The sequence below is a fragment of the Lutra lutra genome, chromosome 1 (genome assembly GCF_902655055.1).
Source record: "Lutra lutra chromosome 1, mLutLut1.2, whole genome shotgun sequence".
NCBI lineage: Eukaryota > Metazoa > Chordata > Mammalia > Carnivora > Mustelidae > Lutra > Lutra lutra.
The window spans coordinates 18,069,422-18,084,616 of NC_062278.1; positions in this window are offsets into that span (position 1 = coordinate 18,069,422).

A 15,195-nucleotide genomic window follows, 5' to 3' on the forward strand; every position below is an offset into this window, starting at 1 on the left:
CTCACAGTTCTGAAGGATAAAGATCCAAAATTAAGGCATCAGTCAACAGGGGCAAGTTCCCTTCTCCCCTGTAACAGGAGAATCCATCCATTCTTGCCTCTTCTAGCCTCTGGTAGTTTGTTGGCAATCCTTGGATTTCTTGAGTTTGCAGCTGCATCCCTCCCATCTCTGCCTCCATTAACATCATGTGGCATTCCCCTGATGTGTCTGTTATCCCTGTGTCTGTTCTTCACTTTCTATAAGGATACCCAACAGTCATATTAGATTTAGGGCCCATCCTACTTCAGGATAACCTCATCTTGCCTTGACTACACCTGCAATGACCACATTTCCAAGAAAGTTTACATTCTAAGGTACTAAGCGTCAGGACTTCAACATATCTTTTTGGAGGGCACGATTCAACCCATAATAGTATCCATATACTCTGATTCCCAAATTCATATCTTTAGTATTGATCCTGAGTGATTCCCCAATTGCTTACTAAACATCTCACTTGGATATCTAAATAGGCATTTCGACATGTGCAAAATTTATCAATTGTTCCACCTCCCTCAAGTCTTTCCTTTCTCAGCCTTCTCCATCTCAGTGTATGGGGCTATCACCTGCCTCACCATTCAGTTTAAAAAATCCATGAGTCATCTGTTGTTCCTCCTTTATCTTCATCCCTACGTATATCCCATTAACAGCTTCTTATTCTTCAGCCTCCATGATGGGAGCAGAATCATCCATTTCTCTCATCTGTTCTCCCACCATACAGGTTGAAATCACCATGGAACACAAAAAATAGCCTCTAAAATTATTTCCTTGCTGATATCATCATTACTCTATAGCCCATTCTCCATGTAGCAGTCATTTTTTAAAGATAAATCAAACCACAACATTCCTCTTGAAACTCTCAAAGTATTCCTGCCATATGTAGAATGAATTTTGAACTTCTCACCATCGTCTACCAAAACTCATGAGGCTTGAGTTCAACACCACCATCTCATATGTCTACCCTTCCACTTATATTAGCCCAGTCATGCTTGGAGTCAATGATTCCAGCAACTCTCTAATTCAAATTGCCCAGAATCCAAAAATGAGATGTTCATGAGAGTAGGGAACAGAGGAGTGAAGGGGGAGGGAGAGAAGGGAAACATACTAACTGGCATTTCATGGTTGCAAGGAGATTGAGAGTGCGCCCTCTTTTATATACCCATTTCACCCAATCCTTCTTGTTTCACTCCTGCTTCTGCTTCCTGCTCTCAGTTTCTCAAGTTCTGAGCTTTGCAATTGGGTTACCTTTTACAAATACTTCAGCTGAGGTGTCTTTTCTCTCTGCTAGGTCAGGTACTTCTTTAACTGACTTTCTAACTTCCAAAATTCATAGCAATCTCTTCCACAGATGTCTTCTTTCCTATTCTGTTTGACCATATGAATTGATACACTTTTAATTCTTAATTTTTTCTTTAGTGAAGTTTAGGAGTGAGACGCATGTATGTAATCAATCTGCCTGATTCATGGAACACATACCCACCATTTACTTGATTTCCCTTTTCCAACTCTTCCATTGTAAGTGGCAAAAAACCCATGGATTTGAAACAAAGTAAACATGATGTCATCTGTGTAAGAACAATGAATGGGGTAATACGCTAGAGCAGGATTTCTCAACCTCAGCACTATTGGCATTTGGGGCTGGATAACTCTTTGTTGTGGGGAGATGTCCTGCACATTGTAGAATGTTTAACAGCATCTCCAATCATAACCCATGCTCCTAGTCATGACAGACAAAATGTCTCCAGATGTTACTAGATTTCTCCTAGAGTGGTAGTGTGGGGGAGATGTCCCCTGATGGAGAATCACTTATTTAGAGAAAAATTAAAGCACTGTTACCAGGCTAAGGAAGAGAGGGTGACAAACATAAGAAAGATCCTCTACTCCTTGATTTAATCAACAAAAACAAGACTTGGAAAACCTTCCAGCAAGATACATCCTCATACTTTTCACCCTACCAAAAGAAGATAAACTTCTAGTTATAAAATAACTAAGTCACGGGGGTATATTATTGTACAACATGGTGACTATAGTTAATAATACTGTGTTGTATATTTGGAAGTTGCTAAGAGAGTAGATCTTAAAAGTTCTCATCACAAGAAAAAACATTTTGTAACTACATTTGATGGTGGATGTCATTAGACACGGTGGTGATCATTTTGCAATGTCTGCTAATATCGAATCATCAGGTCATACACTGGAAACTAACATAATGTTATATGTCAGTTACACCTCAACAAAAAATTCTTTTGATTCTAAATTATTGTATGATTATTTAGGAAATAAATAAGGAAAAAAGAAATCAGACCCCAGAAAAAGCAGGAATGGAAAATGCGCAGGTGGCTCTGAGGAACTCAGCAGTAGGATCCTTTGATTGTCACACAAATGTTTCATTATTTACATCATTCAGTATCTCTGCAGCACAAACTGTCTCTTTTCTACCGACCTTCCAATATATGTCATATATAAATTTATATTTACCACACATTCTTTCAATGCATATTTGTTTCCCACCCTCAATATGTCAGAGACCACTGGGGGCATTGCACATACAGCTGTGTGTGTGACATTCAGGGCCTTATCCTCATGGTGCTTATATTCATGCTAGGCAACTGATAAGAAATAGCAAATTGATCAGTAAATAATTAACTCAGGTGGTGACAAATGCTGCATAGAAAATAAGAGAGCATAATGTGTTAGAAATGAATGCCGGGGGCAAGATTAGACTAGTAAATTGGGGAAGACCCACTAAAGAGAGAACAACTCATTCAAAACTCAATAAGATAATTGCAGGAGATAATTAAAGGTTTCCCATAGGAAGCTCCAGAAAGAGAAATCTAGAATTAAAGAGTCAGCGCCATATGCATGTGGTGTGGATGCATGTATATGTGTGTATGTATCTGTGCCATGATCTGAATATTTGGGTCCCCCCAGTATTCATATGTTAAAATCCTAACCCTCCAAAGGTAATGGCATTAGGAGGAGGGGCTTTTGGGAGATGACTGAGTCATGAGTAGGAAAGCTTCATGAATGAGATTAGTGCTCTTACAAAAGAGACCCTCCAAAGTTCTCCAGCCCCTTCCACCATGTGAGGACATGGTGAAAAGACAGCCAATTAGGAAGCGTATTCTCACCAGACACTGAATCCACCAGTATCTCTATCTTGGACTTCCCAGCCTCCAGAACCATGAGAAATGAATGTCTATTGTTAATTAACCACCCAGTGTGTGGTATTTTTTTTTATAGCAGCCTAAGCAGATGAAGACCATTGCACAAATACATACATTTAAATGAACTCCTCTACTTCCTCGCTGTTGTCCATTTGTAGGAACTCCTCCCTCATTGACATAGGCCAGCAAATGGTCACCAGAGTTGCCAGCTCCCTCCTCATATCACCTCCTCTATCTTCAGTTCCCACCCTTACCTGCCTCATTTTTGTGGTATTTCCAAATTTGAAATCATCTGATGGGCTGAATTTATCTTTTTGTTCCAAGGAATGCCATAAACTGCTTGCCAGTCCAGGGATTGACTTGTAGATTGGATACCCTCCCCTAATCTTATCAAGTTCATGACCGAGAAAGACCAGGTAGCATCAGAATACCTTCCTGCCATTTTCCAAGAGCCGTAATGTAGTCAAGTCAGCTTCTCTTTAAAGAGCCTGTGGGTAAGCAAGCTTCCTGACTGACGTATCTCCTGAAATCATCAGCTGAATCGTCCTTCACTGTGTAGTCAAGGCCATTCTGCCCTTCAGCTCTGCTATCATTCATGTTCCATTTTTAATTTATCACCCAGAGAAATCCCTGGAAGATATCAGAAAAATCATCCAGGAAAGAGCAGAGGTTAAAAGCAAAAGATAAGTATATGTCTTCCTCACAACAATCCAAGATTGAAACTGATTTTCCGTGGACACTGAAATGAACATATATTTTCTGTTTCCTAGTTCACATTCTCTGGTGTGAATCATAAACTCATGTATTAAATAAAAAATTGTTGCACAGCTATTTAAGCCAAAATATGGTTCACAAACATAATAGATTCAATTCCTACCTTTAAGAGTTTACATTGGAGTGGGGACATTCAATGGCTATTTACAACATCTCTGTGACTGCTCAGAACTCTTTTGAGTGGCCTTCCGGTGTTTTTCAAAATTTTCACTTAAGTTGTCTGGTTCCTCAAGGAAGATGCCAAAAACTCGATATCCCAGCCTCTCTTGCAACTAAAGCACAGAAGCACAGGTGTATGAATGTGCTCTTCTGGTCACATACTTTGATAAGATAGAAAATATAAGATAGAAAGTATAGAAGAAGGTACCATGACGATGAAGGCCTAAAATGATTTTTTTTTTTTTTTGTGAGGGTGGCATGGCTTTGCAAAGTCATCCAGGCCAAAGAGGGATGACTTATTAGGATTTTCACAATAGTATTTAGTGCCCAAGATGTGGTGTCCCTGGTTAAGTAGCCTTATGGCATAATTTTGCCATATCCTAGATTTGTATCATTCTATATGGTAGCTAATAGCCAGGTGTATTTTTTTTTAAGATTTTATTTATTTATTTGACAGAGAGAAATCACAAGTAAGCAGAGAGGCAGGCAGAGAGAGAGGAGGAAGCAGGCTCCCTGCTGAGCAGTAAGCCCAATGTGGGGCTCGAACCCAGGACCTGGGATCATGACCTGAGCCGAAGGCAGTGGCTTAACCCACTGAGCCACCCAGGCGCCCCTAGCCAGGTGTATTTATTGGGCTCTCACAATGTGGCTAATAGAACTAATAGTAAATTTTAAAATTAATTTAAGTTAGTATTTTATTTTATTTTTTTAAAGATTTTTATGTATTTATTTGACAGACAGAGATCACAGGTAGGCAGAGAGGCAGGCAGAGAGAGAGGAAGGGAAGCAGGCTCCCTGCCCGAGGATCATGACCAGAGCCAAAGGCAGAGTCTTTAACCCACTGAGCCACCCAGGCGCCCCAATTAGTATTTTAAAACAGCTGCTTCATTTAGTTATTGGAAGTCTTTTAAGTACATTTGGAACAACTGTGTAATATCAACTTTTTCAACTGTAAATTTTATGAAGCCAAAATCCAGATCAGATTTTCTGATAGAAATTTACTATGCAAATTGAAACAAGCTGTTAAGGATAAAATATACACAGGATTTTAAAGATTTCATAAGAGATGATGTAAAATATTCCATTAATATTATAACTAATAATTAGTTATGCAGTAGTACCATGCATTGATGACACATAATAATATTTTGGATTGAGCAAGGTAAATAAAATATATCTTTAAATTAACTTCACCTCTTTCATTTTACTCTTTTAACATGACTATGGAAAACTCACAGTTACATATGTGGTTCATGTTATGTTTTTATTGGACAGTGATTTCCTAGACAAATGACTCTCAAATTTTAATATAGAACAGAATTACCTGGAAGGCATGGTAAATATAGTGTTTTAACTGAGAGTGACAGGAGGAAGTCAAGGAGGGAATCTGAAGAAGTGACCTTTCTGGAGAGGTCTGAAGGTGAAGATTTGGGAAGAGGACTGCTACAAAGAGACAGAACAGTGTGAAGTGGGATCTGAGGCAAGAAAACAATTGGTATTTCTGACAAGCTCCTAGGCCTCTAGGCAGAAGGAAGAAAACACGGCGAGAAATCAGAAAAGCACATGGGAACCAAATTCCGTGGCTCTGTAGGTCTTGTTAGACAGTCTGAATTTTATTCAAAGTGCAAGGAGAATACATGAAAAAATATCAAACAGTGGAACATGGAGATCTGATAATATTTCTAAGACTCCTCAATACCTGGAAAATGGTTTGAACATGAGCAAAGTGGAAATGGGCAGGACACAAAAATGCTATTGCAAGGATAAAGGGAGGGTGAAGTCAAATATGCTGAAACAATCCAATGGAATTTTAAGCAACTACTGACAAAAACGATTATGAAGACTGTCCAAATACTGAAAATGTTTGGAATTCAATGTCAACTGATACAAACGCCGGGCACAAAATTGAGCAGACACTACCCTTCAACTATGTGAACTTATGTGTGTATACAAAGACTAAATGACCACATAGCCCACGCACCTCGAAGAAGAAGAAACTGGCAGGAACGTGGATGACAATTTTCTTTTTCCAAAAAATAATTTAATGTATTATTACTTCAGAGTAACATAAATTGGGAAACTACCTTCAATTAATTGAAAGATTTCTCCTGCCTACCCTCTTAGTAAGGTGAGATCTTTTTATCAGCTCAGAAGATAAAATTGTTGCTAATATGAACCACATCTGCATCTGTGCTTAACCCTCCAGAGTGAGTTTCCATTTATGTTTTTACTACAGAGACTTTATGTTAGTTTTTTCCATATCAGTCTCTGCACTACGTCACAAAGAACATATTATCCACTTGAAAAATTCCAAATTCCATTAAAAATAAATGCACCTAGATCTCCAACTGCAAGACAATGGTGGCCATCTGATTTCAAATCTCCACATACAACCTACACCAACAAAGACAACAGTAATATTTTCTAACTGGTTATGATTTGTGTACTTAAATGCTTAATGATTGTTGCATGCTAATTTTATATCCTGTTACCCTCGTGAAATATGCATTTAACATCAAAGAGACCTAAATGTGTAAAACGAAAGCATTCAAGGATGGTTACTGAAGGTGCTCTCCTCTATAACCTGGGAGTAGGAAAATGTTTCCCCATCATGACTTTGAAAGTCAGAGACTAAAAAAAAAAAGAAAGAAAAAAAAGAAAAAAATTTGACCTCTTACAAATTAAAATAATTTGCATGGCATAAGCAACACAGACAAAATCAAAAGACAAAAATCTGGTAGGAAAAAATTGCAAAATGTATCATTTTAAAAGATCTAACATAAAAAACTTTTTCTAATTGATGAAAAAACCCACCAAACTCCTATAGAAAAATGGGCAAAGGTTTAAGTATATAATTCACAAAATGATTAAAAATAGCCTATGGAATGATGTTCATTTTCACTCATAATAACAGAAATGCAAGAGATCCCACCTATCTCATCAAACTGACAAAGCAGACAAACTTGAAGGCTTAACAATGCATTATACTGGAAAAGCTAGGGAAAAACAGGCACTCGCATGTACTTCTGGTAGAAATGGAAAAACGGTACATTCTCTCTTTGAGAGAATTTAGCAATATTTAACAAAAGTACATATGCATTTACCCTTCAACTCAACAATTGCACTTCTGTGAACTTACCCTGCAAATACAGTAATAAGAAGATACATATTTTCAAGGTTATTTATTGCAGCATCATTGGAAATTGTGAAATATTGGACACTATAATGCTCCAACATATTAGAATAATATGGTACACACCTACAACAGAATACTACAGAGCAATAAAAGATGATGGAGGGTATTTGTGCTGGTTGTTACGGGTAGCCATGTATCTAAGCTGGGGGGGCGGGTAGGGAGGAATGGTACCCACCAGCTCTTCTGTTCTTGGAGAATTTTCCTAAAGATCCCCTTCCCTCCAGGATTTGTTCTGAGTTTAGTAAATAAATTTCCTTCCTCCCCAGGACCCTTCAAATTGCTATCTCTATGTAGTTCCTGGGAGGTTGTTATACTGAATCTTTAAAGGAAGTGGGGGGGAGACTATTTTCTACCATCCTCCCTCTCTCCCAAGTTGTTCTCCTGTGCACTGATTTCTAAAGTTCCTGATGTTAAGGTGCACTGGTTATAAAAACTTGTAAATTAAGGCCCACTGGTTTTCAAAGCCAAATGTTTTGAAGACTTGTCTTCTGGTGCAGGTCCCCAGTGCCTGAGGTGCTGGGTGTGGGTCTGCTCTTGTCCCCTCCCTGTGATTGTGGGGTTCCCCATATTTGTAGTTAGTCTCCCTAGGAATTTAGTTCCTGACCATGTCTCCACCCTTCCCATCCTTTTGATGTGGCCTCTTCTCTGTGATTAACTGTGGAGGGTCTGTTTCGCCAGTCTTCAGGTCATTTTCTGAGTTGGGTGCACTGATGTGGTTGTTGTCTAGGTGTGTCCAAGGGACGAGATGAGCTTATGATCTTCCTACTCTGCCATCTTCCCAGAAATCCTGGAGCAAAAAAAATGAATGAAAACAATGCCTATGAACTCATATGGAGTGATTTCCAAGATGTATTATTCAGTGAACTTACTTCCCTATAGACAGACTTTTTAAACTAAAATAATATTTCAAAGCATATGGTTCTTACATGAACTCTCTCCCAAATTTCCTTTGAAAAGCTAATACGGCCATACTGAGTGGGCATCTCCACAAACTCAAAACTCACTTTTGATTTGAGATGTCCATCAAATATCCTCAGGAGACATATAATGAGGACTTTTTTTTTTTAAGATTTATTTATTTATTGGAGAGGGGCATGGGCAGGAGGAGGGAGAGGGAGAAGCAGACTACCTGCTGAGCAGGGAGCCCAATGCAGGGCTCGATCCCTAGACTCCAGGATCATGACCTGAGCTGAAGGCAAATGCTTAACTGGTCAGACCACCCAGGTGCCCCCAAATGAGGACTTTTAAAGGGAAATTTGCCTAAACCTAGTGAATCAGAGGTAGGTCTGGAGATCTGTGTTTTAACAGATTTTGCACGTCTTTCTGAAACCCACAAAGCTTTCAGAACTATACTTCTAAACTATAACATAGTTATAGTAATACAAAGCAAAAAGAAAATAATAATAATAGACACACAGTCCATTTTAGGATTGTTAGGTTGACTAAATGAGATAATACACAAGTGGGAATGATTTTCCAAAACATAAGGAACATGTCATCATAATGAGGATTTTTATGGTGTGACATAGAATAGAGGGTGAAGAAGTCCTACAACCAATAGTACTTTGAGCTTTTGTCAAACTGCTTTTCCAAAAAGCTTGAAAGAAGGCTCTTTCTTTAAGCCTTCTCACAGCTGGTACTAGGTCTTGCACACTAGAGATGGTCAGTAAGCTTTACTGAAACTAACGGAAACAGTTGCCATTGAGAAAGCTCATCAGCCAAGTACTCCATCTCTTGTTTCTGACATGGTCAAACTGGGAATCTTAAACTTCATCAAATCCAAACAAGCTCTTAGTTTTGAAAGATAACTTAGCCTCTATGGTTAAGGGTAGAGGCTCATCTCTGAAGTTACATTATCAGGACACCATTTATTTCTGTGTGACCTTGGGCCAAGTTATTTATCGATGCTTGTTCTCAATGACTCTGCTCATACAACAAGGGTGATACGGATAGTATCCACTTCACTGGGATGTTGAAAGTACTAATTAAAATCTTAGAGAACCTAGAATGGTTCTGGCACAAAATAAGCCAACAACATTCTTTCTATGCCACGAATACCATATTTTAGGACATCTCCCTTTTTCTTCTTCATGCTGTTGTTTTGGTGGTGGTGGTATTGGTTCTGCTTGCTTCCAGATTTTTTGCCTTTGTCTGTATCTTACTTTTCTTAGCATCCAGACACCTTCTAATGAGGATAAAGACCAGACGCAAGTAGAAGACTTTCATGTACACAAAATGTTTGACTATTTTTACTTATTAATAAGTAACTAATTGTGAAAAGTTATACTAGTTGGACTATATAATGAAATAAATTATTTGAAGAAAGAAAGTGTGGATCAGAAGAACTTAAAGGGAATTATTATCAAAATCAGGCATTCTTTATTATGTCATATCAAAATCTGATATGCGATCTCTCCACAGAGGAACTTGCTGAGCCTCTAACTGACTTGGTAATTTATCCATCGTTTTCTCATCTATGAAACAGGGAAAATGACCTGGACAATCTGTGAAATCCTGTTCTGTTCTCTCTAGTTCTAAAATAAGACTATAGGTTAAAATGACTCTCATATATTACCTACAACTTTTTAATCATCTTCAGACATTTAAAATGTTGGTTTATATGTCACCCTAAGGCAGAACTATAATATAAATGCAGCACCAAATTATACATGATATACTAATATTGCTCATTGATGAATATGTCTCTTAAAGTTTCAGAACTACAGCAGAAATTAAAATATCTTCGGAGATAAAACTGTTCAATTTTCAAAATGCACTACTATCTACTTTCATATTAGTTGTTAGGAAATATCCACTCTAATTGACATGATCAGACTAAAAGTTTGTTTAAAAACCCATTGTTCTCATTATAAAAGAATACATGTTTATTTTAAAGTATTTTCAAAACACATAAACAAAAATAAAGAAGTACATATCTATATAATCACTAAATAGCTTTCCAAAGGAAATGCAGTTTTGTTTCTTCCTTAGACCTTGAGATTTTTCTGTATTATTAAATCTTCTCCACAGATATGAGTTTAATAATGAAAATAATATTGCAAAAGATGGATGGTTCTTTTTAAAGCCAGCATTTATTGTATGTTAAGAGCCATGTAGAGCTGTAGTAAAAATTTGGGGAAACTATTAAATAATGATTAGAACTCCAGGGGTCAAAAATAGCTAGCTATTTTTTTTTTACAAATTTGTCTGTACTCTTATCTCCCATATATACACTAGTGATAGCTTTTAAAAAAATCAACTTCCTTGGGGTGCCTGGGTGGCTTAGTCAGCTGAGCAGTTGACTTGGTTTTGACTCAGGTCACGATCTCAATGTCCTGGGGTCAAGCCCCATGTTGGGCTCTGTGCTCAGTGGGGAGTCTGCTTGGGATTCTCTCTCCCTCTGTCCCTCCCCTAGCTCACTCTCTCTCTAAAATAAATCTTTAAGAAAAAAACTCTGCTTCCTTGAGGTATAATTTACATACACTGAAGCACATATTTTAAGTGTACTTCTCCATGACTTCATTTGTCATGTACATTTCCATGACTTCAGCGCATGCATACACCAGGGTAAGGGCCACCATTACCAAGATATAGAACATTGCCATCACCCCACAGAAGTTCCCTCACGTCTTTCTGCCATCAAATTTATATTCCTACCGCTATTTCCAGGCAACCACTAATCTGCTTTCTGTCATTATAAATTAATTTTGCCTTTTCTAGAATTTCATGTAAACAGTATTAGGCAGTAATTTGTTTGTGCCTGGCTTCTTTGCTCAGCATACTCTTCCACAGATTCACTCATGTTGTTGCAAATTCTTCAAACTTGTTTTCACTGTCAAGCAGTGTTTCACTGCATGGATATATAGCACAATATGTTTATCCATGGGTTATTTCCCTTGGATATTTTCCTCTCCCATTTTTCCTCCTAACTATATATCATAAAGACTTTCCTCATTATTTTGAAGTATTGGATATTAATCCATAATTTGCATGTATCATAATTCACTTAACTGTTCTACTTCTGTGGGATACGTAAGCTCTTTATCATGTCTTAAAATGATAATAAATAATGTTATAAACATATTGGAATCTGATTTGGAAATAAGATTCTTGGTCTATAGTCTTTATCTTTCGAAGGTGTAGAAATATTTTCACTTGCTTAAATTCTAAGGTTCCAAATGAGAAATCTGATGTCTGTCTAATTCTCTTCTTAAGAAAAAATTTTGTATTATATAGAAAAACTTATGTGATTTTAAATTTATACTAGTACAAATAGGTGTCTAGGATATGTATATATGTATGTCTCTTTTGAAAGTTTTTAATTTGTTTTTTCATTAAAACCTTACTTCATTAATATACAGTGCAGTATCATTTCTAGAGTAGAATTCAGTGATTCATCACTTACATACAACACCCAGTGCCCATCACCCATCTAGCCCATCCCCCTGCATGCCTCTTTAAAAAAAAAAGAAAGTTTTCTTGGAACTAACTCACCATTTTAAATTTGAAAATTCAAATGTTATTATAGCTTAGAATTTTAAAAAAATCTTTTAAATGTTTGCTTCTTCACTTGTTTCTTTTAAAACTGTTTCTAGCTTGCATATTATTTCCATATTTGGTCTCTTCTGTGTGCCTTAGTGTTTCTTATATTTTTATTCATCATCTATTTCATTGCATATTTTTCTGTTATTAAATATGCTATTTGATTTAACAGCTTAAGTTGTTTTTTCATCTGTGACAATTTTATAACTTTTTCTGTGATATTTTTAAAATTTCAAATCAAGTTTTATTTCAACTTCCAGAAACTCTTTTCTGACCTCTAATGCTCTGTTTTAAGGTCTTTCATTTCATTTTTTGTGTATACATGTCCATCCATATATATATATATATACCTATTCTTTCTTTTTTTTTTTTTTAATTTTTTTCAAAAAGAATTTTTTCAAATTCTTTTTTTAAGCTACCACATTTCCTTAATTTCCTTAAATGGCTTGATATCTTTCTTTGTCTTTGGATGTCAATTGAATCAGGTCTCCTTAGCACCTGACTACTTTAAGGTGGAATTTCTTTTGCAATGGTGAACCAGCAAGTAAGCTTGCTTGGTCGCTCCATTGAAGAGTATGAGGAGAAGGCTGTCTGTTCTCAAAAGCAAGCTGGAAGAGGCCACTCTGATCAACACTTCAACTTCCTTCTGGCAGCAGTGGCATTGGGCAGCGTCTCCCAGAGCTGTGTGCAACAGTTTGGCAGGCATAGTCCTGTCCTTCATCACTTGATGCCTGCTCCTCCATTCCAGGACTGGGGTCCTACAGCCAGTTTCATCTGCAGAGGCAAGCATCTTTCTATTCCAAAAGGCTTCAGTATCATTCTCCAGTTCTGCAAACACTGACTGACAACTGCATCTTCTCTTAGAACTTGAAATCCTGTCTCTCTAAGACTTCCTCCAGTTATTCTCCCAGTTCTTTAGACGTTCTCCCAGTTATTCAGAAATCGTACTCCTAGGCAGAACGTCGGGATTAGGTTAAGAGCAACAGGACCTTGTGATAAAGTTTCTGAAAACCATGGATTAAATGTCTGGATTTTAACCCAAGACTGAGAAGAATGAACTAGGTGTTAAATGGGTGAGTGGATGTGATAAAATCCGTAGTTTAAGAAGAAATATTCTAACTTCGGTCTAGAGAATTATCCTTGGAGGCAGGGAGACTGGTTGTAATGGAGACTCTAGATTAAAGAGCCTAGATTAAAGTGGAGATAGAACCAAAATGCAAACATATGTGAGTGTTGTTCAGGTGCACAATGAGTAAAACTTGGTGATAAATCAGCTTTTGGGATTGAGAGAGAGAGAAGGAGCTGACCAGGCTTCTTTTTTTTTTTTTTTTTAAGATTTTATTTATTTATTTGACAGAGAGAGAAATCACAAGTAGGCAGAGAGGTAGGCAGAGAGAGAAGAGGAAGCAAGCTCCCCACTGAGCAGAGAGCCCGATGCAGGGCTCGTTCCCACAACCCTGAGATCATGACCTGAGCAGAAGGCAGAGGCTTAACCTACTGAGCCACCCAGGCACCCCACTGACCAGGCTTCTTATTGGGCTGGTGGATGGCTAAGACTTCACTGAGGCATAGAACACACTAGGGATCTCAGGGTATATATATTTTGAAGGCGATTTTTCCTCCCATCTTCTTACATTCATGCAACAGCAAATTTATAGGACTAAATTCCTAGAGGAGGACTGATTACATTGCATGTGTATTTGAATCTTGATGCATATTGCCACATTTCTCTCCTTAAAAGATGGGATTTTTTTTTTTTTTTGGTTGATCTGACATAAGAAAAATGATGTCTCACTATCAATTTGATTTTTACTTTTTTTTCTTTGGGGGGAGATAGGATGTTTAGAAGACTAGAGATAGGAAGGTGGGTAGATATAGATAGATTTATTAATATCCCTGGTCAGTTTTCTATTGGCTTTCTTTTCCTTATTGATTCTTTAAGTTCTTTATATACTAAGGAGATCAGGACTTTGTCTATCCTATGCATTATAAATATTTTTGCCAGTTAATATGTGGCTTATCATATATAGAAAGTTTTAATTCTTATGGAGTCAGATTGGTCAATTTGTTTCTTTTATAACATCTGAGATTTTTATAATGCCTAGACAAGACTTCCATAATTATTCCATAATTATTTACATGTCATCCTCTTATTCTTTTATCTAATATGTTTATAATTGCATCTTAAGCTTAAATTTTTAATTCATATGAAATTGATATTGATGAGGGGCACCTGGGTGGCTCAGTGGGTTAAAGCCTCTGCCTTCGGCTCAGGTCATGATCTCAGGGTCCTGGGATTGAGCCCCGCATCGGGCTCTCTGCTCAGTGGAGAGCCTGCTTCCTCCTCTCTCTCTCTGCCTGCCTCTCTGCCTACATGTGATCTCTGTCTGTCAAATAAATAAATAAAATCTTTAAAAAAAAATTGATATTGATGAAAGGAGATAAGAATCCACCGATGCCTACTTAAAGCCCCAACACAATTCACTGAATACCCCATCATTTCTTCTTCTGCTTTAAAACTATCTTTTTTAAAAACTATAAATTAAATTTCCATATATAAATATCTCTATTTTTATATTCTCCATTCTGTTCCATTGAGCCTGTCTATTCTTGTATCAGTCAAAACTTTTTCAATTATTGTGATATTACATTTATTTTCTGTTGATGCCTATCCCATTCCAATCACTCTCATTTTTAAGAGATTTTATTTTATTTTATTAAGATAATAATAATAAATAAATAAAATAAATCAATTACTTGATTTTTATTTTATTTATTTATTTATTATCAAGTAATTGATTTATTTTATTTATTTGAGAGAGAGAAAGAGAAAAACAGACTCCCCACTGAACAGAGAGCCTGAGGTGGGGCTTGATCCCAGGACCCTGAGATCATGGCCTGAGCCTAAGGCAAATGCTTAGCCAACTGAGCTACCCAGGCGCCCCTACTCTTATTTTTAATAGATATGCTTACAGGTTTAATTTTCTACATAATCTTTAGAATAAGATTGGTTTGAAAAAAGTTCATGTTGATATTTTTATTAAGTTCAGTTTAACTCCCAGACTTCTAGATGAATTTAGAAAAATCTGTTACCTTTTGGTATTGGATTTTCTATAATCAACAATTATCTTTATTCACATATTCATTTCCTTTTTTCTTTCATGCATAAAACTGAGAACTTCCTGATTTTTTTTGCATGATTGAAAATGAGTCTTTATTCACTTAATTCTAGTTAAGAGTAGTAGAGCTGTTCTATTGCTTTTCCACATACACAAGCATATCATTTGCAAATGACAATTTTGTTCCCAATTTTTATACCTC